The sequence below is a fragment of the Coturnix japonica genome, chromosome 4 (assembly GCF_054131305.1).
Source record: "Coturnix japonica strain WE chromosome 4, WE-NBRP24, whole genome shotgun sequence".
In the NCBI taxonomy this organism is placed as follows: Eukaryota; Metazoa; Chordata; class Aves; order Galliformes; family Phasianidae; genus Coturnix; species Coturnix japonica.
Genome location: NC_140666.1, coordinates 60,939,743 through 60,964,803, shown reverse-complemented (window position 1 = coordinate 60,964,803; position 25,061 = coordinate 60,939,743). Strand labels below are relative to the sequence as shown.

General features: G+C 39.8%; 1 protein-coding gene across 6 annotated transcripts in view; it reads right to left on the bottom strand.

Moving 5' to 3' along the window:
• Window positions 1-24,553, bottom strand: part of BMPR1B (bone morphogenetic protein receptor type 1B) — a 231,485-nt gene extending 206,932 nt beyond the window's left edge. For 3 of the 6 annotated variants that reach the window (XM_085547073.1, XM_085547071.1, XM_015862014.2), the window contains exon 1: window positions 24,388-24,525. The gene's annotated coding sequence lies outside the window, so the exon portion shown is untranslated. Of the gene's footprint in view, window positions 1-24,387 lie in introns of all 6 variants that reach the window. The other 3 variants (XM_085547072.1, XM_085547075.1, XM_032443976.2) reach the window with 3 other exon arrangements.
• Between the last annotated feature and the right edge of the window lie 508 nt (window positions 24,554-25,061).

Below are 25,061 nucleotides of genomic sequence, written 5' to 3'. Positions count from 1 at the left end.
GAAACAGAGAAGTTATAACTTTTAACAAGATAGCAAGGATTTGTCCTGTTAAAGACGTGTGGAACAAGGAAGTTGCATACATTTAATAGACTTCAACTGAGAATTCCTTTAGCATTTTATCTGAAACACGACAGTGTACACGTCTGTGGCTCCATAGAGGTGTTACTGGACAACTGCAGCACCAGTATGTTGGTGCCTCGTGCATAATATTTACATGAACAGAGCTGGGCTGGATTCTTAGGCTGTGGCAAGCAGCTAAATTCTGTAAACCAAAGAGAAAATACGTTTCCAGGAATGGAAAATTGAAGTCTATTTCTCAACCAAGACCGAAGCAGATGTGGTGGAATGTACTCTTTCCTGTATGTGAAACACGAAGGTAATCAATGTGAAAAGACCAAAGTGTTCTTTCTTCCCTTCTGCTTTGGAAGAAAGAGGCCTTCAAATGGTTCTTGTTAACTTTCACAGCCTGTGTTTCCTCTTTTCATGAAGGTTCAGGAAAGAGGGAAATATGTGCTGGTAACTGGCTTGTGAATTTATATACTGCTTGAGAGGCATTTCATCCATTTCTGCGCCTTGGTTTTTTCCAGAGGTACTGAACATATCAGTTTGAACAGCCTTATTTGGTGTGTGTCCCTGCTTCTCCTCTTCAACACAGATTTTCCTTTCCTTTGTCTAAAGACCTCTGAAGACTTCCACCACCCCGCTGTTAGCAAAATTAATATCCAGCACAAGGATTCGATCACACTAGGGATGCTAACATTCTCTCAAAATCAAGCTCTACCCTTAAGACACCATCAGCTGCAATTATTTTCCACCATCTAAAGCACTAGAGTAACTATTGGTATCATTTTATCATTTAACTGAGAGACCATTCAGGGACATACTCCTAAAGCTACTATGCGCTCAAATAACTGTGGTATGAGAACCTAATTTTTGCTGTTGTCATTTTTATCTTTTTTTTTTTAAATTAAAAATAGAAACGAACAATCAAACCACCATTTGGGCTGGTTTTACCTAGGGTGGATATGGGAGCACCCAGAGGAAAGGAATAGTTCTATCACCTCTCCAGTTATGCAGAAAGTAATGAAAGCAGCAGCATCTTCAGCTGCATGAGTGGATGGACAATAGGATATCTTTGTATGACCTGTTGTTGACTATTAGAATTTGAAGCACACATAAATCAAAGCTGTAGAGACTTTGAGGAATATTTTCTAACTTGGGTACCTGTCCCAGGAAAAGCTCATGCAAAACATCATCTTCCCCAGAGCAATGTTACAGGTCTGCCAAAACAAGTTGCTTAGCTCTTCTAAGTCCACAGAACTTTTTCAGTGCAACACTGTGCAGAAGAGTGTATTGCACTCCTCCTAAGAAAGGTGCTTCTCCCCTTTCTCTCCTGATCACATGATATATATACACTGTAATATAATCCTCAAAAAATGTCATCAAACATTAAGCAACTCAAGGGAAACTAACATGTAATTAAACACATTACAGATGGATTTCCTCTTTATAGCTGTGGCAAAAATGAAAGCTCTGTTCCAGAAAATCTTCTAACCCTTAGATTTAGGAGTGTGATCAAAAATAGAAGCAGCAATGGTAGTCAAGGCCTGGTCTTTACTTGTATAAGAAAATGCTGTCAAAAAAAACCTACCAAACAAACAAACACCAGCCTCTTATAGCATTCCTCCCTACATGTATGCATGTACATGCACCTTTTTAAACAACTGAAAATAAAATTTGCACTCAATACACAATAAAATGCTTATTACTTATTTTAATCAGCCACATTGCTCTGTGGAACTCCTGCAAATTAAGATCTCCATGACTTACAGTTAAATTTGGCAGACTGGTTCTGTCCTTGAAGCACAGCAATCTGACCAACCAACTCTGGAGTTATTAGCAGATGTGCTAGAAGAAAGTGCCACGGAAAGGGAGAAAGCAACACTGCAGGATGCACAGAGCACTTTTAACCTAAAAGAGGACTTCTGCCTGTGGTACAGTAAGTGGGAATAGCCAGTACTTTAAAATAGACTATGAATAGTCACTAGTAAGGTGCAATTAGTGTCGTCAGCCTTAATCATCTAATTATTAATTTAATGAATAGATAAGTAGCAGTACGATCAGAGACGAACCATGAGTTTGCATTTAGCCTTTTGCTCATACAAATCTTTCCTAAAGAATTCCTCTACCACTCACACTCTGCCTTAGTAGCCACGTTCAAATAAATTGTGCTAGACACAAAGCATTATTTAAACAAAGGCTTTCAAATGCAAAAGTTTTTGAATAACTGTTTTATGTTCAGAGAGTTCACCTTAAAAAATTAATAGCCTGTCCACAAGACAAAAAGCTTATAGTTAGGTTTGCAAATACAAATCAGATCATAGCTATGCTTTAGTAGAGCAAATGATGCCAGGCACCATTGAGGAATGAGATAAGTGAAGCAGTGAAAAGACTGGGTATCTTCAGCAAGTCTGAAAGAAAGCAAAGCATTGTATTATATGGGTCTTGTGGGTCTTGGAAGAGTGAAGAACAAATCAAATGAAAAACATGGCTCAAGTATGAAGATTACAAACAAGATTGTAACAATTTATCTCATCATGTAACATTTTATCATTTAAAAAATACAATAAAAACTTGCAGGAGAACATCACCACAAGACAAGACTAGTGACAGGACCAGAGGGAATGGTTTCGAGCTACAGCAGGGGAGATTCAGGCTGGACTTTAGGAAGTATTACTTCTCAGAAAGGGTGGTCAGGCACTGGAATGAAATGCACAGGGAGGTGGTGAGGTCACCAACCCTGGGGGCATTCAAGGAAAGACTGGATGTTGTGTTGAGGGACTTGGTTTAGTGGGAGCTATTGGTAATAGGTGAATGGTTGGACTGGATGATCTTTTAGGTCTTTTCCAACCTCAGTGATTCTATGGTTCTATGATCAGGTCAATGTTTTTTTCCTATGGAAGAATTAAAGCCAATTCAGCAAAATCAAAAGCTAACAAAAAATTCTCCTGATAACAGTGATTTATGAACAGATGTTTTATAGAAACAAGGTAGAATGTTTTAACAGGCTTTATTGTGGTTTTTTTTTTTAGGAAGAATTACAACATTATCCTATAGTAAGGGCCACATCATTTTACTTTCATTGCTGAGTTTCATAAACATTTTTAGTTAGGAATGAGTGCAAGGCTAAAATTATGTTGCTGTCAGCCTTAGTAACTTTTCTACTAGCTTTGGCATTATACTAAAATTTGGCTTCATAAAAATTAATACATGAACAGGTCTTATATAAAAAGTGCTTTACTTATATTATATACACTCAAATAATGGAGTGCAACATTTCATATACCTGAAGGAATACAGAAATGTATGTTTTAGCTGTCAGAGTAAAATAAACCATCCTGTATTGTCCTGAATAAAAAAGTTAGCATAAAAGCTTCTAAGCTTCTTTGTGGAATTCCAAGGGGCATATTTTCAGCAACACTAAATATGCAAATTTTTCTTCCCGAATCTGCAGATATTGAAATCCATAAACAAAAAGCCAATGATACATAAATTAACATCTGCTTGATCAGTTTTCATGCTTCTGACATGCGTATTACAGTTACATTTAAGAGCATTTATTAATATCTCCCACTGTTGCCCCTTTTTTTTTTTTTTATGGCAACGTAAAATAAAATTTACTAGAATTCAGTTGAGGGACAAATCAGTGCAAAATACATCAGAATACAACTTAAGTGCCTCACTCTACAACTGCAGCTCTCAATAATGGTTTGGTAGCCCTTAAATTCTCGCTTAAATCCAAGTTAAGAACTACCACAAACTGAAACTTCAGCTAGATGCTATATAAAATGTATTATGCCCAGTGTTTTAAGGTACTGTCATCCTTAAGTACATAAATGTAAAGCTGAGGTGTAACTGGTACCATTATACAAGAAGTTTACCAAGAATCCAATTCAGAAACAGCTATCCAGAAAATTTAAATACGTGCCTGTCTCTGCATATTTCACTAAAAGGAGGCTGTAATTTCTTTAGACTTCTTTCCCAGGTAAGGGTTGTTACCCATACATGTTATGTAGCATTCAGCATTTGGCTTGTTCTGAGAGCTAGCAGGAGAAAACAGGAACAACCTGATGATGGGTTATCCACAGGTATTGATTCAACATTCTCTGCCTCACTCTTTTTTGAATCAAAAGGAGTTTGACTGAAATCGAGCACTTGTCAATCCAAGTCTGACTCATCATCATCAGCTCTGGAGGAAGAGTTAGCCATTGCAGAGTCACTTTCCTTAAGAAGAAGCAAGTGGCCACAGTTGGGCATCTGGAGCATGGTATACAGGGTGCGAACAAGTCCATTGCCACAGAAATGGAAAATCTTCTCCTTTGAATGTGAGTAGAAGAAAGAAGTAAAATCAAAGAAGGATTCAGACTCTAACTACAAAAGCACTTTTCATGTTTTGTTTTGTTTTGTTTTTTGCTACTTCTAAGCGTACCTTTGAAAAACTTTAGCTTTGATATAGTGTCTGACTTCTTGTAAACAAACTTGGTATTGCTCTGAACTGGAAGTGGAGAATGACCTTGCTTGATCCCCAGGAACCTTGCACTCTGATCAGGCTGCCCTCATGCATTCATAACACCTGGGGAAAGCCTTTGGAAACCTCAGGGAGCTGTTGACCCTACCTGGTTGGGAGCTCTTCTGCAGCAAAGAGCCATTGTGCTGCGGTGAACAAAAAGGCATGCACTGTATCTTCTTTTATTCCTTGTGCCTCCAACACATGTTGCAGCACCAAAGTATAAAGAATGCCATCACCTCTCTACAGCACCTTCCAATGAGCTGTTCCTCAGAGGGTCATTCCTCTCTCTCATTCATGGCTCTTTTATGCCACAGCCATACAAACAGACCAGCAAGATAAATAGGAACTCCTCCTAGAGGCAGGACTTGGCCTATCTCCACAACAGCTGTCTGAAGCATCAGAAGGATAAGCAGGGCTCTCCAGTCAGCATAAACAGCTTCAGAAGTCCACTGCACATCGAGATGGGTCAGGAGAATGTGCTGCCTTGCCAAGACTAAGATACCATTTCCAACCGCAAAGTGGATTTATAAGGCTTGAAGAGTGCATTTAGGCAGCAAAACAAAGGCTGACTTTACAAACGCTGGCCAAAGTGTTTGAAAACATGCACTGGAAATTAAGCAGCTAACTCTTTATTTAGATACCTAAATATTCAGTCTGATATTAATGAAAACTGTGAGGTGGCCAAACACTTTGGGGGAAAACCTGCCCTCATGAAAAATTCATTCTGGACCACTGCCTGGGAAGTGGAATGAAAAAAGAAACCCAGGATAAAATGCTCTGCTCTGAGCCTATCTGCATTTTCTTTCTCTTTACACTGGGAGTTATATTTTCTCTAAGAGTCAGAAATTCTGAAATAAGCTTATTGAAAGAAGTAGCAGGTTTTTAAAGGGTCTAAAGTGGAACAGATATAATTTTATCATACAATTTCTGACCTACTTTTTTCCTAGGTGCCTGCTTGGTTAACCACGCCAGTATCACTTATGAAAGTCTTTGGAAATTTTTCTCAAGGATATATTTGCCAGGTGGCTTTTGAGACTGCAGCTCAGCCATCCACGAGTTGCACAGAGTACGTGGCATGTCACAACACAGGAAAGTATTTCTTTTTAACTCACTCCTTCAGGTGAATTATCTAAGAAGCTGATTGCTTAATGTCACTGATAAGCAACATTTTATCAAAAAGATGATAATAAGACTACAGGAAAACATTTGGGGCCTTATTAAGTTAAAACGCACAATAAAAGATAAAGAAATGTACACAGATGGGAGATTATTTTTTATTTAAGCATCATTTACATGTCAGATAAGGCTAAAGAATCATTTTGATGCTACAGTATTCTGTAGCGTGACCTACTGGAACCATTCTGATCTCTGCATAAGCTCCCAGGAAAGCCAGCAAAATTTGGATTACATCTAAGACACATTCACCGTACATACTAAAGTAAAATTACCAACAGCAAATAATTTTGTTCCTGCTTTATGGAACAGGAACACACTGGGAGAAAAGCAATCAATGATATTTGAAAGCATTTTATTTCATCTCAATCAGTGTGTTTAGCACATAACCTAAAGCTGTATTTCTCAGGGATTTCTTAAATGCATGTTCATTACCATGAGAGGAGCTATATACTTCTTGTGGATGAAAGCATTACTGCACACTAGCTTGTACACAAGCTGTAATTCTGATATGCATTGACATATCACACATTACACCAGACAAGTGGCTTGGCTACAGCTGCTTGCACTGCATACTGGACTTGCTGAATGTAAACACACATCAGTGGCTCAATACCTTCAGATCACAGAAAGCTATGTTAAGAGTTCCAGCTGACTGTATTAAGTTTGCCTATGGCCAAGCATAACACCACTTTAGAGCCTCACACTCTATCAAGAGAGAAAGTCTAATTGGATCTAACAAAGAGCTCACTGCTTAGGCACATGTCTTAGAAAATAGTTCCACATCACAGTCTGAACTAAGTAGAATAATAAAAGGACATATTTTCAGAGCTCTGGTATTATGACATGTATTATATATATCACTTTCAAATAAGTATCATGTAAACTATAAATAACGTATTTGCTGGTAAAGCAGCAGGTATGTGGAATCAAGTCTGGATTCAGACAAAGACTTACTTGCATTTGTTTCTGCTATACTTCACTACAGGAAAGTGTGATGGAAGATGCCTCACAATGAAAAAACTGTGGTAACTCTGTTTAGATTCAAAGTGATATCTTAGGAAGGAAAAATATTAAAGTAATAAAAGGAAGGTGGAAAATAAAGTGGCTATGAGGTGAGGAAAAACAATGCAAACACTGTGAAAACAGAAGAATCAGATTCTCCACTTATAGCCATATCTTGTGCCCTCTTCTCCCTCAGCCCTTTTTTGTCAATTTTGTGGCAGGCATCTCAGTTTTCTGACTAAAAGTGTACAGTATCACTTTTACAACTTGGGAGAAGTTTGCTACCTCTAAACCCATAACACATTAATATTTCACCACTGATCCATGCCTCTCTCTACTCTTATATTTCTCCCGTCTCCTCAACTGTTGGAATAAGCCCACTTGAACATCCCCTCCCCTTCAGCAAAGCAGGAGGAAGAGACTGCAAAGCACTGTTATGTGAACAGGAAAATCACAGAGACTGTTGTCTAAAAGGTACAATATCATCACAGTACTCCATGATACACCATGATATCATGTAACTCCATTATAATTTGTCTATGCTTGACTTACAGTAACTTAGATATGCTCAGAAGGTGGGCATTGCCATGAATCTGACCCTGTGCAGTTTGCAAGCTGGACTCAATGGCTGTGTCACAATGGGAAGCAAGTATATGGTAATACAAGTCATCTAGATGCCTGAAGGCATCTTAAGGCATTAAATCAATGGGGAAGAAAGTTTTGACGAGTCACCCTTGCAGATTTGTTCTCAGTAGCATCCAATCTAGTATCTCCCTGAATCTCAACAAAGTGAACAGTGTTCATGATCATAAGATGTGCTCCTAATTATGCTGAAAAAAGGAAAAAACTGATTCAGGCTGACTAGAGGAAAAAAAGTAGGTACTGTGAAAATAGGATGTGATATTCAGCTGGGAAGGATAACTACATCCACCCCCATGATCGGGGATCATTGCCATACCACATAATATGAGTCCTATCCTGATTCCTGGAATTTCTGGACCGGCTCATGCGCAGGCCAATTAACCTTGGCAGGAAGAAGAAAGGATGAAAAAATGTCACACTACAAATCTGATTTGGCTCTGCACTGAGGATATCAGCCATTCAAAATTCATCAAATCATTTTGCAATTCATTGCCCCTCTCTGCACAAGTCCACCAGCTGCTTGATTCCTGACCCTAGAAAAAAGGACAAGCCACTGCACGCTTCCCTGCTTTGCGCCTTGCTGCAGCTATATTCACTAAGGAGCAAGCAAGAAGTAAAATACGAAACTTACAGAGAGAGACACAAACTTTACTTGCCCTCACTAACATACCTTAGCAAAAGATGGCATTGAATTGCTGTCTACCAGCATATCAAAGGAGGGGCAGGAAAGCACAAGTAGCAGAAAGCATAAACACTGCATTTTTTTCTAAGAGTAATGCCAAACACTGCATATGAACCAGTGATGATAGTGTTCACAAAAAGTTCCTCCTAGTTTCACCGAAAGCTTTCAACATTCAGGAGACAAAATCTGCTATTTTTATGAAAGAAACTATATGACAGAAGAAAAAACAGAGAACTGGGAAGCAACCAAGAAAGTCTTCTGTACCCACCCATGGGGAAAGGCTGGAACAGAAGCCTCAAACAAGGGGATTTACTCTAGGAAGCTTCTGGTGGAGCAGAGCTTCCATTTGGAACTTTTCATAAATGTGGAAGGAAACTTAAGCTTAATTGGATGTTGAGGTCCATAAACTCTTGTGGAAGGCACAGTTTAACCTCTGCATCTTACATCATTCCTAAATAATAATTTAAAAAAAGATGCAAGCAAGCAGGTCTTTGGCCAGGAGTTCTACTATGACAGACATTTGGCTCTGGCAACCAAGAGAATTCAATGTAAGAGTCAGATCCCCCATTTTTCAAGATAATGAGATTGTTTGCTGCTACTAAAGGGAGATTAAATTACATGATAACATTTAAAAGGAGGGAGTGATTTCTGCACATTGTGGGAGAAATAACAGCACCGTCATCTAGAACCAAAAATGTGAAGAAGTTAGTTTTGTATCTCTCAAATAACTACTCAAAAATCACAAAGATAGTTTTAAACTGGGTCTGGAAGTATAGATTATGTTCAGCAGCATGTGGATATTTAACAAGTAGTTTCTCAGAATTCTTATGCCATTTAAGAGTACCTCACAAATGCAGACCTACTAATGCAGTAGGACTTTGCTTTGGGTAGGTTTTTTAGTGAGGCATTTCATCATTATCGTAATTCTATGACTCAAAAGGCACTTTTCCCAATCACAGATTACACAGAAATTCTAGAGTGCTAGAGTTATTACCAGTACAATGACACAGAATGAAGTAAATCAAAAGCATAAGCTCATACACCATTCCCTGTCAGTACAGGCCATTAGAAAACCTAGTAAGCAGGAAACAGTAAAGGACTTCACTGGCATATAAGGTGTAAGTTCTTAGCTTAACTATTACATTTCATAAGTTCTCTAAAAGTAAATTAAAAGCTCATCTTATTTCTATAAATGTCAGTGGAGGAATAACTCCTAAATTCATGGGAGGTCCACATTAACTTTCCACTTAAAAACAAATAATGATACTATTAATAATTATAGTAATAACAAGTCTTTTGCGACCCCTAAGCCGAGGGATTTTACTTCATTTTCATCCAAATATTCTCACACTGTGTTCTGAAGCCACCTTGGTAGAGCTGTGACCCAGTCACACCCCTACCCTTAGGCCAGAGCTGGCTTTAACCTGACTGCCCTGGCAGCACTGAGGACAAAGCTGAGCAAACCAGGGACTCCATGTGGCAAGGAACATTATTCTCACAGTAGTGAGCCCTTCCTGCCAACCCAGTGAAGGGGCGCTGCTCAAATTATTTTGTCTAGGGGTTTCTTGTTTTGCTTTTAAATACAACATTTTGGGAACAAAGACCCTGTTGGGCTTTGCAAACAGAGACAGAGGTAAAGGGGTGGTAAGACAAGGCTTTCACTTGCCAAATGAAATTACGGTCCTATTAAAAAACAAGCAAGCAGCTAATGAGAACCCAATGACATAATATAAACATCTTCATTTCCTTCAGTAGATTAAAGGCAGTTCATAAATGAACTTTTAAAAATAGCAAAATCAAGATACACTTGCCTGTCAAGCACATTTGATACCTAACTTTAAACTTCTCAACCAATAATTTTTTTTCTTAAACAGACAAAAATCCTTTATAAAGAATCACAGGGAAAGGTAATATAAATACGAGCACACGTTCTAAAGAAGTGAGCTGTGTTTGGGACAACATGGAAGCACTCAAAACAGCACCAACATTTATCAAGCACACCGACCATTTCTCCCTTTGATACTTGAGCGTTATTTTTGCTTTAAGACTATTGAAACTTTGAAGTTTTGCAGAAGACCTTGAAAGAAACATAGAGTTTAACCAGCTGCTAAGTATGATCCTATAGCAAGTGATTTCCATGTACATTACATAGTAAGCATAAAAGAGAATAAGTTGAGCAATGTAAAAATAAAAACAAAATAATTAAAAAAAAAAAAAATCAACAATGAAGCTCTTTGAAAATTTATACTAGATAAAAGAATCTGTAGTCTTAACTCTTCTATCCTGCCTTCCAGGAAAATGATTTAAAAAATAAAGTTCAGCGGAACAGTTGGAGTCCACTGGCGTCCAGAGCAAAGGCGATGTTTGAAATAAAGTTTGCTCTGGATATGCTTAAGTTGCACAAGACACTTTCACAGCCACAATAAACCTCTTGTGACTGCTAGCCCAGTAGATGATCCATCATTTATTTGAACCTTTAGGAAGTCAGAGGCAAGAGAGCTGGATAAAAAGGATATTAGCAAGAAAAAGGCAAATCTGCAGACATATCTGAAATTATAGAACGAAACTGTGCTCAGCATACACAGGATGCACAGAGCATACAGCTGTAACTATAGGTTGTATGTATTGCCACATCTCTTCTGAGAGAATTCATATTCTCCAGAAGTGCCAGTACCTACAGGAAGCCTACATACACTCATACCTACAAAGCATCCCCATCAACACGAATCCTGAGCCACAAAAGATTCCTTTGCCAAAACACTGCTCATTTTCCAGCACTGGATACAAAAAGTAAATACAGCTTCTACTCTAAAACAGAGTAAACCTTATAACCTGTGTAGAACTTGATATTGTTTCTTTAGTGGGAGTTAAAATCTACATGTGCAAGAAGGGACCATCAGAATTTGCTCATCACAAAGACACCTTGCCCATGGAAGAGCTGTAGAAGGACATGAGGCAGCCAACAAACTCCTGCATGTGTGCAGAGAACTCACTCAAGCAGCCATTCACAGCTGCAAAGTGGAAATACAAAGGGGCTGTGTGTATAAACACACCACAGTAGAAAAAAGTTTCAGTAGGTTACTGCACTCAAAGTAACTTTTTCTTTTTTTTTTTAATGAATACAATAAAAAAGCAAAATGAAAATAATAATAATAATAATAAAATTGCTAAAGGAATTACTCTATTTTAAATATCCATTTTATTTCTTTAGTCTAAGCAGCTTACTAATCCTGAACCTCTCCCAAGGGATGAGAGAAATTTAGTCAATATTGTACTTAAAATAACGCATGAAAATTATGAAATGAAAAATGGATTATGTCCAAAGTGCATGTTATTTGCACAGCTAACAAACTACAAGACTGCAGTATAACCAGTGAATATTAAAATTATTTTACAACTGGTGATAAAGGTATTCCTTTGACACCATATGCCAATTGATTAAGAGCATGCAACAACAGTACATGCCGTACAGAATAGATAAGAGGGTTTTTAAAAGCACCATCTTGTCCTCCCACAACTGGTCCTCAGATTCTCAGTCAAAGCAGAGAAAGATAGAAGAGAGAATGCATCCTACTCCCCCAGTACTAAGCAACACCTCTTGCGTGTTTGTTCTTGTGGTGTCTTCACCTCTATCTCAGAAGTAGATTTAGGACACAGCATGAAAAAGTAGACTGAAGTTGGGAAAAACGGGCCTCCCTGTGATAAAATAGGTTCCTATTCACCCATGGGAAAGTGTAAGAATAAAGAGAATCCACCCTAAAAATTTCTCAGTCATAAATAGAAAGTGCCTTGAGATTTGGTCAGACTCAGGGTTTGTGCTTTGAAATTGAAGAATACACAGAGTAACCCATCCAGAGCTACAGTTACTTGCACATCATCACAAAGAAAATTCATTTCCTATATTGCTGCTTCGATTTATTGAGATTCATTTCCAAGGCTGATAGCAAAAGAATTATAACCAGAAAAGCCTCATTAAGGAAAAATAAATAAGACAAATGACACAGCTCTCTCTCGAGGTCTATAAAAATAATTAAGTGAAGTTGTATACTTTCTGTAATTTCAGATTTTTCAGGCAAGTGGAATAGGACACTAGAAAATGCACCATGGGGATGTGCCAGATAGCAGAGTGCAGGACACGACTATATCACATAATATAAAATTCTTCAGATGTTTTTAAGATTTCTGATCAGCTAAGGATGCTCATTTCTCACAAGTGATTTATTCATCATCAATTGAGTTTTTAAAGCATATTTTCCAGATATTAACATATTTTAAAAGTTGGCTAAGAAGGAATGACCTTCCAGCTTGTGATATCATTTGCCTATTTTGGCAGGGTCATTTCGAACTGAACAAAGTCAGCTGTTGCTTCAGCTTCAGACCCTTCATATCATCTGTTGTCATTCTTTCCTTGTAAATCATGTGTGTAGTGTCTACAATTCCACTACATCAAGCGCCTACTTATCTGGCTGAAATTAGAAGGGCAACCTTGACACTGATCTCTGCAGGGTCAGTTTTGAGGACTAGACCTTAAATCTGAATAAGCAGAGCCAAATGCTTATTCTGCTTATTATCAGTGTGAACAGAGACTCAATTGTTCAGTCTCACACCGTGCCCCTCACCTTCAAGTCCATGTTGATCCACAATCACACTTCACAAGCTTCCTGTATGGACTCCAAATTCTGACAAGGCAAAAAAGCATTCCCACATTTACAAAGATGCATCAGAAAGGTAAAATAAGCTGTTTGGGAAAAACCTTGAGATATTTTGCAAGCAAACTATGTGCACACACTTCATTTCATAGCCTGCTTTCCTAACACGAGGCTTACAATAATTCCCATCTTTGTCATTCACTTTGTCTTCCGGGCTTCCCGTCCATTGAGTGCCAAACCATACAGCCCACATTAAATTAACTTAAAAGACTGGGAGGAATACTCCATAGGCCTAAATACCATAACATTCCGTGTAGAGGAGAGAAAAATAAATTCCTTCCTCCCTGAAGGTAAAGACCTCACTGTCCATTCAGCTGGCCCCTGCAGATCTTGGCAGCCACCTATTGGAAATGGTTTTAAGAGGTACTATTTCAAGAACAGTTCTTCCTCAAATATATGTAATGTCCAGTTGTTTAAAAGAAATTTTACATCTTCTCAACCATGAAGGAGAAGGAACAGTTTGGGGGAAAGAAAAAAGAGAAAAAAGAAAAATAAAGATCAGTACTTCAGTACTCGAGGAAGATAGGAATTTATTAAGATGCTCTCAAAGCAGATCCCAACATGGTTTGCATTTTCACAAGTATTTTACTACTAGTATTTCACTACTTACAGGACAATTACAGTATCAGATGGATCCCTATAGAAAAGAAACACTGCAGCTTTAAAGATGCAACAAAGCATAGGACCCAAGAAAACCATCTTCAGAATATCTGTTAACTGGACTCATGGAATGGTGCTGCTCAAAGAATGAAGGAGGTTTACGTGGACGTACTTCACTGTAGTAGCACTGCAAAATATAGCAAGTCATAGAATCCATGTTTACTGGAAACTTCATTAAAAGAACTTGGAAATACAATTGAGGATCCAGCCCAAGCATTATTTTCCAAAGTGTAACATCTCAAAATCTAGATCAGAAAAAGAAAACTATAGAAATAAAGCACACATGATGGTTCTCTATGCCACAGGTCATAAACAGGACTTCTCTATACTTCTTGTGAAGAAAATGAACACATTTTTGCAAACATTTCCCCCCTCCCCACCCTTAAAGGGCCTGGAGCATCTCCCCTGTGAAGAAAAGCTTTGTGAAGTGGGTCTGCTTAGCCTTGAGAAAGGACGACCGAGAGGGGACCTGATCCAGGTCTACAAATATCTAAGTTGGGGGGGGGGGAAAGTGGTGAGGCCAGACGCTTTTCAGCAGTGTGCGGAGACAGGACAGGGGGAAATGGCCAGAAACTGAAACATAGGAAGTTCTGCATGAATGTACGCAAGAACTTCTTTAAGGTGAGGGTGACAGAGCACTGGAACAGGCTGCCCAGGGGGGTTGTGGAGTCTCCTTCTCTGGAGATATTCAAGACCCGCCTGGATGCCTACCTGTGCGACCTGGTGTAGGGAACCTGCTTTGACAGGGTATTGGACTCAATGATCTCTGGGGGTCCCTTCCAACCCCTACGATTCAGTGATTCTGGGAGCGTTAACATAACAAATATCACAGTGAAATATTTAACCCAGATATACAAGTGTCTCAAAAACCATTTCCTTTCAACATTTTCTCTGAGTCTTATGGAAGAAACATCATATAAATAAATGAATGGATTTAAATGCAGACAGCTAACTTAAAAGTACACACAACAGCCCAGATCATATTGTACTTCTATTGCTCTTAGCAAAACACAAAATATGCTCACAACCCCTAGGTTATACCTAGTTATAGTAATAGAAACCTTTGACTTGAAATGCACCACAGCTGACAGGTTAATGGCATTACAGAGGTCAGATAATTAGAGGAAGAACTGTCTTTAAAGGTCATTAGTGCCAGTTTTTAATTGCAAAACCAGTTATTTATCTCATTTCAAACTAAATTGTGGACATTATGGATTGACAAAATGTAAAGGCCTCTCTAGAGCAGATACGGATCTACTTTGCAGTTAAATATTTAGCAGCTCTTCTATTTCTATAACTAACCCGTCTTCCTGCTTTTGAAAGAGAGGAGGTATAATCCACATTAATTGTCTTCCTTGTTTAGCCATAGCTTCTTCCAGAGGTACAATTCTGCTGTAACTGAGGACAGAGAGGGCAAAGATATCCTAGGTTTACAGACACGTACGCAGTTCCTTTGAAACAAGCTCAGGGAACTTAAGAATATGTGCAGAAGGGTTTACTACACTAGCGGGCTGAGAAAGCCTCCTACATCATATTATGTAACAAGCCATCTGCTGGAAAAGGCAGCATCCGTGGCCAAAAGTCGTGTGTGGGCCAAAAGGCTATAGGAAAAAAAAAATAATGCAACAAATCCCTGAAATTAATGACTTGGCATATCCCTTGTGCCACAGCCCATGACTGCATTTCCCCATGCCCCCCCAAAATACGTGGTATCACCACCACAATCATAAGGCTTCCTCGTTCAGCAAAGATTATCACATGGATCTATGTGATGTGCTTGGCAATGCCTCATAGTGGGATGAAAGTCACCCTACTTGCCCTCTTTCACATACAAGTGTTTTCAAGATTGCAGCCTGTGGTTGTACCCCTCATCTCATACACTTCAGAGAAAGATGTCATTAAGAAAATGTTGTCCTGTGCTGAATATTTCCCACAGCTTTTGAAAATCATGTATCGTTCCTTCCACCCCCACATCTCCCTTATTTGAAGATATGGCTTAAAGAGTTCAAGGACTTTAAGATGTAGTTTCAAGCTGCTAGCAACTGTTCTGCAATGATTTTTATCTCCACAAAGAGGAAAGATACTAATTACACTGTTTAACTCGCTTGCATTTTTTGCACCTAAAGAAAAGATGTAACTGGCCTAACACCTGTTACAATGAGAAAATCACCTGTAAGTTAGTATGTGTTCTCTGAAAAAAAACAGATAAACTGGAATAGTTCAAAGGGCTGACAAATCTGCATATTAACTTACAGTACACAAGTGAAATAAGAAAGGCATGGATTTCATCTTTAGAGGTGCTGAATACTCATACTACTCAAAGGTAACAAGTGCAAAAGATGCATGTGCATGCTTGGAAATAAGTCAGCCAATCTCCAAATGATTTGAAAGGCTGTCCAGTTTGCAACTCCAGTGAAGGGGAAGATTTTTTTCCTCTGAAGTATGATATTACTATTTCAGTAAATGCTGGTTTAAGAGAAACAGCGTATATTAATAAATAAATAAATAAATAAAAACATGCTGTTCATTACACAATGTCTATGTTATAGCTGTCACATCTACACAATGTGCAGACTGCAAGAAAGGGTTGACAACAAATTCTGGATGAGAAGAGGAAAGTTTTTTTAGAAGCCTTTCAAAGGTTTGCCAAGATCTATAACTATTACTACCACATACATACAGCTGCTGCTTCCAGAAACCCATCCTTTCTGTCCTTAGCCAACATGAAAAAAAACAAAGCAGTAGCAGTCCTGACTTCCCCCTGCAAACTCTTCCATTTGATTTCTCTCTTCCAACTTGGGCTGGCAGCATTTTCCTTTGCCAGTGCCTCACAGAATCATGGCTGAGCCTTCACACAACATGAAGGATTTGTTTCATTCTACTGAAACAACAATGCTATGCTTCAACCCAGCAGGATCCAAGAACATAGCAACAGAGGTATCAACTCGTCACACGTTAAACTCTGTTACACCACCACTATCAGTTAGCCTATTCATAAGACCAAAGCCAAATGCAATGATTTTGCAGGACTCCTGGTGATATCACAGTGTTTAGATTTCTATATCTCCTGGGACTTCCTTCCATTATTTTCAGTTTATTATTTCAGTTTATATATTCAACATATATATATGAATATATATTTGTGTGTGTGTATATATATATACACACACAAATATATATGTATGTATGTACACACACACTGTGTAGGAAATTAGTTGCACAGAAAATGTTCAAGCACTTTCCTTCCCTACTCCTGAACATATTTGAAGTACCGTTTGAGAGTGTTGCTTATTCTGGAGTCACAGAGAAGAGTTTGAGAAAGCTTACCATTTTCAACAGTTCATTTCTTCCTTAACCAATTGGGCCAACTCAGACTTCACCCATTTGCTTCACTCTGATTGAGAATAGCTTGAGGACAGCACATGTAGTTATGTCAGATCACAACTAGGCCTGATAGAAACTCAGAAAGAAAAAAAAAAAAGCAAAAAAAAAAAAAGCTAGTCATAGCAGCTCCTCAAATGCTCTAAACAGTTCCCAAAAATGATTGCTCATTTACAACCTTAATTTTATAGGAAACCACTTCTAAAAGTTTACCTCCGCCCTCAAATCATAAACTACCATCAGAGTATGGCATTTAGTCAACTGGACTGTTTGCAGTTCACTTCTTATTTTGAGCCAAGGCCAGTATTTCTGTATGACTAGCATTTAAAAATTCATTTTAAAGGGTTTTTCAATACAGGTAAGACAACTACTTGCAAAACAAGGGCCCACAAACTTTTGAAAGTATCAATCACTACACCCATAAGAATATATTACAAAAGTAATTCAGTTTGAATTTTTATTAAATTTACAGCAAGATAAAAGAAATGCCAATAATAGTTTCTAGAAACAGCTGAAATGCTACTAAGGAAAGAAATGCCATTGAAAGTAATTATTTGAAATATACATGCAATATTTGAGAGCAGAAGGGCAGTATAAAAATAGATTAAATCCTTTTGGCAGGCTCTCATTTCTTCATGTCATTCCAAGTCACGTTGCCTACAATGGCAAGGTGAATAAAAAAAATCAGTTCTGCATGAAATATAAAAGCCACTTTTTTGCAGAAAGCTAACAAAATATGTATGCACAGATTATGTAGATTTACTGGCGTTACACATGCAAGTCAAACGATCAAAGATCTAAGCCTCAAAAATAAGACTGAAGTTTTCAACCATGAGGACTAGGAACTCTTATTCTTGTCAATTTGCTTTTGTTTTTCAAAAGAAAGCCCTGATTCTCAAATAACCAATGACTTCCACAGAGCCTTAAAAAGAAAATGCAAGCCATAAGAAAATTGCACTAGCTCCAACCATAGCTCAAGTGTAATACAGATCACATGCCAGCTCTTGTCAAGAAAGCAAACATCACTCAAAATGAAATAGTCCTGAAAAAAATTCATGATACAGTTACAGAAAAACTTGATGACACCTTGTCAGTGTATTTCAGAGCAAAAAAGTTAAAGGTTATTTTTATGTTCTGTCATTTTAATTGAAGTAACTAGTGATTTCTGCCAGTCCTCACTCAGCAACGCCCCTATTAGACTAAACAGACAAACACTGTGTAATCTCCTTACTTATCTGTAGAGGGAAATAGAGAAGCCTAACCTGTTGCAACACAAACATATCACTCTTCTCTGTAAATGCAGAAATATGGATATGCCTGCTGCTGCAGCAGCTCTCTGGAAAAACATATCCTGTTCCTTCCATCAAACACAAGCATGCATCTATGCGATGCCACTGCTGCTCATGTACTGCTGGAAGGCATAGCTTACATGTCCTATTTAAAAAGATTTAACTCTTAATATATCCACAGGATTTACCATCCAATTCCAATTAATCCCAAATTTCTAGAGAAAACTGTTTTTGCTTTGTAGCTTCAGTAATGCAATTACATATGTGCCAAAGTAAACTTGGAAAAGGAGTTTAATATTGTGTGAGAAATGTTTCCTGCCATAAGAAGTTCACTTCATATGACAGTGATGGGTGTCCTCTGAAAACCACAGACTGAGGCAGACAGCAGTTTGAACACAAAAAAACATACTGGCAATCCTAAGACAATGCATTTCTTATAATCTCCCAGACAGAAATGATATTTCTATTTGAAACCCTAAATACAATGCAGATTCAAAACTTCACATTCATAATATTTGCAAGATGTTAGATGTAGCAGCTCTGAACAGCTGCTAAGGAATGCTTATGAAAAAAATGCAAAAATACATTATCAACACTGTTTTTTAAAGATGAAAGCATAAAGCAGACACAGAATCACAGAACTGCAGGGTTGAAAGCAACTTCAAGAGGTCATCAAGTACAACCCCCCTGCCAAAGCAGGCACTCTACAATAGGTCACACAGGTAGGCGTCCAGATGGGTCTTGAATATCTCCATAAAAGGAGACTCCACAACCTCTCTGGGTAACATCTTCCAGTGCTCCATCATCCTTTCCATAAAGTTCTTCAGCATGTTAGTACAGAACTTTCCACATACAAGTTTTAGGCCATTACTCCTTGCCCTATCACTACGCATCGCCAAGAAGAGCCTGGCCTCATCCATTTCCCTCACACTTCCCTTTAGATATTTATAAACATTAATTAGATCTCCCATCAGTCTTCTTCTTCCTCATACTGAACAGACACAGGTTACTCAGCCTATCCTCACTGGAGAGATACTCCAGACCCTTAATCATCTTTATGGTCCTCCGCTGGCCTCCTTCTAGGAGACCCCATCTTTTTTGAACTGGGGAGCCCAAAACTGGACACAGTACTCCAGATGTGGTCTCACCAGGGCAGAGTAGAGGGAGAAGATCATCTCCCTGGACCAGCTGGTCATGCTCTTGTTAACGCACCCCAGGACAGCACTGGCCTTCTTGGCCATCAGGGCACACTGCTGGCTCATAGCCAACATGTTGTCCACCAGGACCCCCAGATCCTTCTCTGCAGAGCTTGTCTCCAGCAGGTCATCCCCTAACCTGTACTGACACAGTCCTCTAAACAGCAGAAGTTTCACTCTGTCCATCAACAGCAGTAGCTTGGAGTCAACCTCTTTCTTGACTCAGAATCTCTGAACACCTTAAGGGGTATTTGTGCCTGCATCTCACCTGGCAAACTGAGATGCAGAGCTGTATGAAAGTGCAAGTGCCATGTCTTTGAAACACCAGGACCCAGCTCAGTTTGAAGGGTTTCTCCACTTTGATTCTCCAGGAGAACAAGACCCTGCAAGACTTACCTATTAATAAAGCAAGTTTGTGATGCTTGTATGAAATTAATTGTATTTCTGCAGGCTACAGAAGTCTTACTATATTCATTTTAACAAACTCTACCAGATAGTTATGCCTGGAGAAAAATTCCCTGATAGGAAAAAAAAACATTTCTCCAACTTCAGTAGCAAATGCAAATAGCTAATTAGCTTTATCTCCATTACACTGTTCTAACTTTGCAATACAGCTGGCACAGAAGCAAGAATTTGTTTGCCCTGTCCAAATCTTCTCACGTACATGCAGGGCCTACAATCATCAGGAGCTGAATCAAATCCGACTAGAGAAGATTCAGGCTGTAAGTATACCTGTACCCTCTGCACTACAGTCCACATGCATGTTTGTGTTTATCATCACTTCTGATGGGGAAAAAGAGAAATTTGCAGACACATGAAGATACAAATTGCATTTGACTCAATTTACAAATCGAGCTGTATTCACATATTTAAGACAGATAAGAAACGTAGCAAATCCCTGCTCAAATACACATTATCAGTCCAATGTGAATAAATCTATTATTTTTCCCACGGTATTCTCTCTTCCCTTCCCCCGCCCCCCAAGAAAATGAAATGTGTACTTCAACAGTTCACCTTTAAAGTCTATTTTAAATGCAACTACTTCCTTGTCCCAAACTGGTATGAATAAAAGAAAGTAAATTGGAAGAAAGGCCAGAGATTATATTGAAATACGTATCAGAACACCTATTTCTGATAAGGATGATAGTCATGAAGGTAAAATCTCACCTGATCCTTAATTGACCTCTGTTTTTAATTAGGAAGAAGGGAAATTAACCTCGAGCTAATTAAGGTCTCAATTCTACAAACATGCAAGTACATAATTTTGTTCACTTAAGGATTCCTCAGTGAAGTTATGCATGAGCAAATATGTTTGTAGCTTCAGGGAATAAGTCTTGGATAACTTAACCTTTTAGAAACTTTCCTTTTAAGTGGCTAATCTTACACACAACCCATTCTGGGTTTCAGGCTTTACACGTGAAATCTTTCTGAATCCCAACCAAATTTTACTTTTCTTTCAGGTGGGAACAGTTACATCTGTGTTACAAAATGAGGTAATTCTAAAGAACGTGCACTTTAAATACGTGCCTTTATTCATGCTGGTATGAGAAACTACAGCCTTTGGCTTAATAATATAAAATGTAAAGGTTCCTAGCAATATATTTTAACACTAACACTGGATTAATTTTCAACATGTAATAAAATCAATTTCTGTGGAAAAAATCTTCTAAAGATCATTGTATATTCAAGTCACCACATACTACAGTTCATGTACTGCTTGAAATACAACTTTCTGGAAGCTTTAAACAGAGAAATTATCTTCAGGGACACTCTTCCCTGCACCCACACCGCTACCCCAGGCTTTTCCCCTCATTGCATTCAGTGGTTTGCACCCACCTCCTCAAACTGTGGACTCAGATCTGCAGTTCTGTAAGCAGCAACAGGTGACTATGAGTATAGGGGGCTAAATAGTCATTTAGGTTCTCATGAAGACACCCATCCTGCTAGATCAGAGCTTGCTCTACACATGGCTCAGATAGAAAATAACTCTCTGCCTTCTTTCCCAATGAAATGTTTAGACTTTCTTATCTGTGGATAAACATGCCTTCCAGACCCTCTCTTACAAGTTTTGAGGCTATTGGCCAATTATAACCAAATCTGACAAAGGTTTCGAGCTCTCAGAGATATTCACTCTGACAAGACACAGAAAAGCAGGCAGCTGGACTGAAAGCACAGCACCCATGAGGAGAGAAGCTGGAGCAGGAACTTACTGCTCTCCTATCAGGGAATCAGTCTGGAGATGCAATGCATAAGAACAAAGACTTCCTAAGTCTTGCTCTCTATCAAAACCCTACAATGCATTCTGTGGGTGGGAGGAATTAAAACACATTGCCTGAATAGAAGAGACACAGCCACACACCTCTGTGTGCATGCTGTCGGTTGTGTGCACACACAGCCTAGCTTGAACCATAATGAATAACTGAGCACACAGGCATTTCTGTACAGCTTGATGAGGAGATGACATTATAAGCAGAGAAAAGTAAACTCAGCAACGTAACGCACGACAAACATAGTATAATGTAATCAAACATTATGGAGTATTACAGTTACCTAAAAATTACTTCCTTATTACAAAAAGTCCAACCCTAGCAGAAGCTGTAATAGAGAAATCTTTCCTTCTTTCATGCACTCAGAAGAACAAGATTGCTGATAAAAAGCACAGTTTAATTTACAGATATCATCAGAATGTTACAATTTGTTGACTTTTTGGAAACCTTATCACATAGTCCTTGTTACACTTTTGCTAATTCCACCAGACACAGAGTAGAAAGAGTGACGTACTTATCAAAAGCAGGCTCAGTCTGAAATACCCACTGCTGCAGCAATTAATGAAGAGACCCATTTGGCATGTGCAAAACTCAGTTCAAGAATGTTTTCTAACCATTTTCCTCCTGCTTTGGCCTATCAGCAGCAACACCCAGTTTGTTCAAGGGAGCATAAAAATAGTAGTTCATATATTAAAAACAAATAAACACAAAATCCAAATCCATCATAAAATACATTTTATAATCTTCTGTATTAAGTACCATTAATTCATTTAGTTCTGCTAAATATTTACGCTATTAACAATATGGTGATCCATGTCTCCATAAAACATAACCAATTTCTTCAGTAGAATAATTATGTGTGTTGATCTGGTCATTATTCTACCCTTGCAACTACCCTATAGAAAAGAGAACATACCAGTCACAAGTTTTAGGGGTGACTTTTCTGGTTTATTCTATATTCTATCCAAAGGTTATGGCCTACATGGTGTCTGTGAGACATAGACAGCCCTCACTTGCAGCTCATTGCCTCAGGTACTGTGCAGGTAAGGTAGCACAAAGCAGCCCATTCCCCACAGTATTTACTCACTAGGTAAGTGCTTTTTAGTCAGTAGTTAAGAAATAGAGCAGCTCATAAGCATGCATTAAAAAAATATATATTATTCTTATTTCTTGGGAGTAGTAGCATCATTTCCCACTGAGCATCAGGCTCTGTCCCACTGTTTCCTTGTACCTGGCAACAGATATTATGTCTTACATATTGAACCTCTTGTTTTCTAAGAAACAATATACAGGGAAGAATGACAGAAACATGCAGGAAAAATGAGATTCTGGGAACAGTCTTTGCAAATCTGTCAGTTTACATTATTACAAACTAAACCCCTTTAAGAGGATTTTTAAGACCCAAGGCCTTGGTGCTGCAAAGAGAAAGGCTCCATAAGGCAAAGCAACTTGAGCATGCATCACTTCAATGGCACAAGCACAACAATTCAAACACACTTGCTTGAATCCTTAAAAATCAGTGAAGCTGCAGCATTTGGTACACTGACCCACACAGTATCAGCTCAAGGATGCACACAGACAATAGGAGATACAACTATCCCAGAGACTCCAGATGCATAAGTGTAAATCAAGAGTAGTTTGCTGAAGCTGGGCTGGGCAGCAGGCTGTGGGAAGGCACTTGTGGCCCTTCCATGGTGTTTATTGTGGTGGATTCCTTGTTTTGAAACAACTGCAGAACTGTTTCATAACGAAGTTTCAACATATTAACCAGAGAATTTACAGTGTATTATGAATTCATCATGTCGCTCTGATGTTAAAATGTGCTGCTTTGAATTTTCAGTTGCTTTTAAAGTAACTTTGAATGGAATCCACCCCTGTACACACACCCCCTGCCAGGAGGAGGGAGCAGGAGTCTGCACAGCTCCTGACAGAGGTGAGCCACCCCTGTGGGCAATCCCACCTCTCAGTGTCCTGACTCCAAACACAAGCGTTCTGAATGGTCCACTCTCAAAACCAAACAAACAAACACGTGGCGATATCAGTTTCCCATCAGATTAGCTTTAAACGAAGCAAGAGGGAGCTTTCCAGGATGAAAACGAGAGGAAAAACGGTGCAAGTATACAAATGTGAGTGGCACAAGAAGGAAAAAGGAACAATCCTTCATCACCGGTACCAGACAGAGGTGTGGGTTATTGTCACAGCGCGGAGTTAAAGCACAAACATCCTTGCCACGGCGTGAACGCTGAAAGTTTACCCGGGGTCAGGGGCCATTCGAGGGGTCCGTGGAAACAGAAGATCGATACGGGCTGCAAAGACACCCTCTCCGGGACGAAGCCGAGCTGCAGATGAGAGGCTGCACGCTCAACGCGTTCCGGAGCGTTATTCCTACACTCCTACCCTCACCCCGGCGTCGCGCTACCAAGACGTGGGACAGACCTTGGGGTCTGTATGCCCCCCACAGGTTCCTTATCGGCTAGGCTTGCTTTTATCTGCATCCACCGGACGGCCTCAAAGCGAGCCCGAAGTTACCGAGTGATCCGACCCGAAGGGCACGCCGGCTCTCACGCCGCTTCACCGCACGTGACGAAGCCCCGCAGCTGCCCCTAACCACCAGCCCGCACAGCCGCGTCCTTACCCACCGATTGGCCCCGTTCTCCACCAACCCCAAGTTACAAAACCACACAGATCAACGTTCAGGGAGACAGAGGCTTCTTAAACCGCCGGCCTGCAGCGCAGAGCGGCCCGAGCAGCTCCCTCTGCAACTGAGCAGCTCCGGTGCTGCGGAACAGCCACCCCTTTCGCGTCGTCCTTACCGCTCGTCGGCGCCGCCTCACCCGCTGCACCGCGGCCGTTGCACTTGGGTCGGGGACTTTTTTCGTTGTTCCCCTCCTCTTGCCCTCTCCAGCTCCCACTAGTGCTCGCTCAGCCCCGCGCTCCGCCGCCGAGAGCGGCCGCCGCCCCCCCGCGGGCAGCCGGAGCGGAGACGCTGCGCCCCGCCGCCGCCCTGGGGCCCGCACCGCGGGGGCTGCACCCTCGGACCGACTTCGCGGCCGTCGTCAGCACCGACTGACGGCTCCCGGCACCCAAAGGGACCTGCGGGGAGATGGAGAGGGACCCCTAATCGGAGAGCGTAGTGACAGGACCCGGGGAACGGCTTCAAACTGAAAGGGGGCAGGTTTATCTTAAATAAGGGAGGAACTCTTCACTGTGAGTGCGGTGAGGCACTGGAACAGGTTGCCCAGAGAAGCAGTGGCTACTCCATCTCTGGAGGTGGTGAATGAGACCCTGAGCAGCCTGATCTAGTGGGTTGTATCCCCACCTATAGATGATCGTTAAGTCTACTTCCAACCCAAACCATTCTCTATGTTGTGGAGCATTTATAGCATCAGTCTGCTGCAAAACATAAGCTGCACCGCTATTCTCTGTAGGTATTCCTGCTGTAGCTCATACCACACCTCACCAGCAGTCAGCACTCACAAGCACAACT